General features: G+C 36.9%; 1 pseudogene; it reads left to right on the top strand.

Annotated features, from left to right (window-relative positions):
• The first annotated feature begins 892 nt into the window (after nt 1–892).
• On the top strand, nt 893–2,411 carry LOC120124679 (annotated as a pseudogene).
• Nucleotides 2,412–3,469: the final 1,058 nt, after the last annotated feature.

Here is a 3,469-nt window from a genome sequence, read left to right as displayed (position 1 = left end):
TAACTATGTTATCAAAAAAAAGTTTATTAATTAATTAAAAACAACTTGCATTAACTATATAAAAAAAGTAAACAATTTGCACTATATATATTATCATTAAGTATATGCAAAACAATAACCTTTGTAGAGGAAAAAATTATTTTATTTTTATAAGTAGATAATTGAGTATGCTATATATAAGTCATGAAAGTATATAGCTAAATCATTTAGACAAACAACATTTTACAATCTAAAATTACAATATAAAAAAAGATAAATGCATATAAATCAAAAAAAATAAAGGATAAATGCATATAAATCAATATATTATAATTTCAAATAGACATATAAAAGAAAATTTAAATATTTAACATAATATAAAATAAAAATGAGAAATGTGTATAAATAAGTATATTATAAATACATATAAATAAAAAAGTAAAGGAAAAATTCATATAAATGGAATTGTTTACCGGTGGTGATAGTATTTTCTATTTCCGACGGGATCATTATTCTATAATAAATTAAATTGATATATTTTTATTAAAGTGAACAAAATTTATGACGAAATCATTGTTCCGTCATAAATTAAATTGATATTTTTATTGAAATGAACAAGCTTTCTAACGAAAAAAATAATTCAGTCAAAAACTACAATCAGATTACAACTTTATGACGGAATAATTTATTTTTATCGGTAAATTGTGACAGATTTTAAATTTGTGGAAATTTTTCCGTCGGTAGTTTGACTTTTTTTTGTAGTGGGTCCTGTAAGAACATTCAAAGATAATCCAATTTCTGGCCTGCATGGCTGGCCTCAAAGACTAGTATCAATGCAAGTAAACTAAACAACACGTGAGAAAGCTTACAAAACAGCTATAGAAACACTTAATTTCCTCATTCGTTTATTTCCATGGCGCTGCCTTCGAACCTTATACCGGACGAAGCTAGCCCAGAGTGGCTGAACAAAGGCGACAACGCATGGCAGCGAACAGCGGCAACCCTGGTGGGTCTCCAAAGCATCCCAGGCCTTGTGATCGTCTACGGCAGCAAGGTGAAAAGGAAATGGGCTAAAAACTCGGCTTTCATGGCGTTTTACGCCTTTGCAATGGTTCTTGTGTGTTGGGTGGGGTGGGGCTCCCGCATGTCATTCGGGGACAAACTCGTCTTCTTCTTAGGAAAGCCCGCCGTTGCATTAGACGAGAAGTTCTTGCTAGATAGGGAATTGCTCCTGTACTTTCCTACAGATACCATGGTGTTCTTTCAGTCAGTTTTTGCGGGGATCACGCTGATGTTGATCGCCGGATAGCTTCTGGGGAGAATGAACTTTCGCGCATGGATAATTTTCATTCCATTATGGCTTACGTTATCGTATACGGTTGCAGCTTTCAGCATACGGTGTCCTCAAGGATGGTTGGCAAAGCTAGGCTTAATCGATTTTTCCGGAGGATTCGTTATTCACCTTTCGGCTGGAGTTGCAGGTTTTACTGCAGCATTTTGGGTAACCACTAATCACCATGCTCAAACCCGGGTGTTAATCTGATACGATACGAGTAGTATACGCATTTTGAGTAATGATTTGTTTCAGGTCGGTCCAAGAGCTGAAAAAGACAGGCGAAATAGCACTCCAAGGAATGTGATTCTGATGCTCGCCAGTGCTGGATTGCTTTGAATGGGGTGGAGCTGGCCAAACGGCGGAGCTCCATTTGTTGCAAGCACTATTTCAAGTCTGGCCATTCTTTAGTAGTCACGTTTGCACCGCCACAAGCCTCTTAACTTGGCTCCTCCTCGACTGTATCTTCTTCGGGAAACCCTCTGTACTCGGCGCCATTCAAGGGATGATTACCGGCCTCGTTTTCATCACTCCGGCAGCAGGTGTGGTTCAGTGCTGGGAAGCTATTATAATGGGAACAGTATCAGAAAGTGTTCCATGGTACACGACGATGGTTCTTCATAACAAAGTTAAGCTACTGAAATCGGTCGACGATCCAATCGCCATATTCCACACCCACGCCGTCGCAGGCGGCCTCGGCAGCATCCTTACGGGGTTCTTCGCCGTCCCGAAGCTCTGCCGCCTTTTCTACATGGTGACGGACTGGGAAAAATACATCGACCTCGTTTATGGCCTGCAAAATGGTCGCACATCAGCTGGGTTTAAGCAAATGGGGATTCAAATTGCAGCTATGGGGTTCGTGATTGTGTTGAATGTGGTTATGACGAGCATTATTTGTTGGTTCGTAGGGTTAATTGTTCCACTTAGATTGACGGATGAAGAACTGGAAGATGGCGACGATGCCGTCCACGGCGAGCAAGCCTTTGCTTTGTGGCACGATTGAGATAGGCTTCTCAGTTCTAAGCATAGTAATAAAGTGTATGATACTGATGACTTGTCCCTCGTAGAATCTAAACCAGGTAAAGTTGAAATGGTGTGAAGAAATGTTTATGTTTTTCTAAATGTATTTATATCAGGTATTTATGTTTTATATATGGTAGCGTATAGCACGAAACAACTTATCTTGTTGGTTAAAAGAATCGTTATTGTTTCTAGAAGTCACAAGTTTAAGCACCGGCAGTTACAGCAGAATGATTGAACATTCATTTTCAAATAATTGAGAGTATTTAGAATATATATTACTTTATAATCACCATAACTTAATAATATATATACACACACATTGAATATGATAGTGTTACCCTGTCGGATTGAAATTATATAGTACAATTTAAGGTGAAGTATATAAATAGTCTCTAAACCTTTAGAGCACTTGAAATTTCTAATATAATTATTAAACTTTTAGTTCGTTTTCATTTCTGTTCCTACCGTTACCTTCCGTTAGATTTTGCTGATGTGGCAATTAACCCTCCGTTAAACTTCTTTTTTTACTGACGTGGCTTCTTCTTCTTTTTTACTTTTAACTATCCAAATCTACTTCAAATTATGCTTGCCAGCTTCAAGAATGATAGATTAGCTAAGGAGCAGCTTTTAATACTACGCAGTAATCCATTGAATACATCATCGAATACGTTTTCGACACGGCGGAATCCATCCTAATGGCTCTATATAGGGTGAATTAGTAATACCACCAACAACATGTTATTGTCTAATCTCTTCCATTTGATCATACTCAATGAGATAAGTGTTGGTCAAAATGCAAAGCAGCCGGCGGCTTAATTAAACAAGTGGGGGGCTGCTAAATTGTTTAATTAAAATGTAATAGGATTAATTACATTTTTTAGTCATTGAACTTTAGGGTATTTACAAAGATTAGTCTCTAAGTTTCAACTATAAATACTCTAGCTCATTTAGCTTCAAAATCATCCCAAAATCTTCTAGTTCTCTCTCAAGTGTGTTGTGTAAACACCTATAAATTTTCTCTTAGTAAAAGATCTGCAGCAGTCCGGAGACGTAAGCAAAATTGGCTGAACTCCGATATCAATTTCGGGTATTATTTTTCCGCTTTTATTTCGCATTCTCACTAATCTGGTTATA

The sequence above is a fragment of the Hibiscus syriacus genome, unplaced genomic scaffold (assembly GCF_006381635.1).
Source record: "Hibiscus syriacus cultivar Baekdansim isolate YM2019G1 unplaced genomic scaffold, ASM638163v2 tig00110422_pilon, whole genome shotgun sequence".
NCBI lineage: Eukaryota > Viridiplantae > Streptophyta > Magnoliopsida > Malvales > Malvaceae > Hibiscus > Hibiscus syriacus.
The sequence above is the reverse complement of the archived record's forward strand: the minus strand, read 5'-3'. Positions and strand labels throughout refer to the sequence as shown.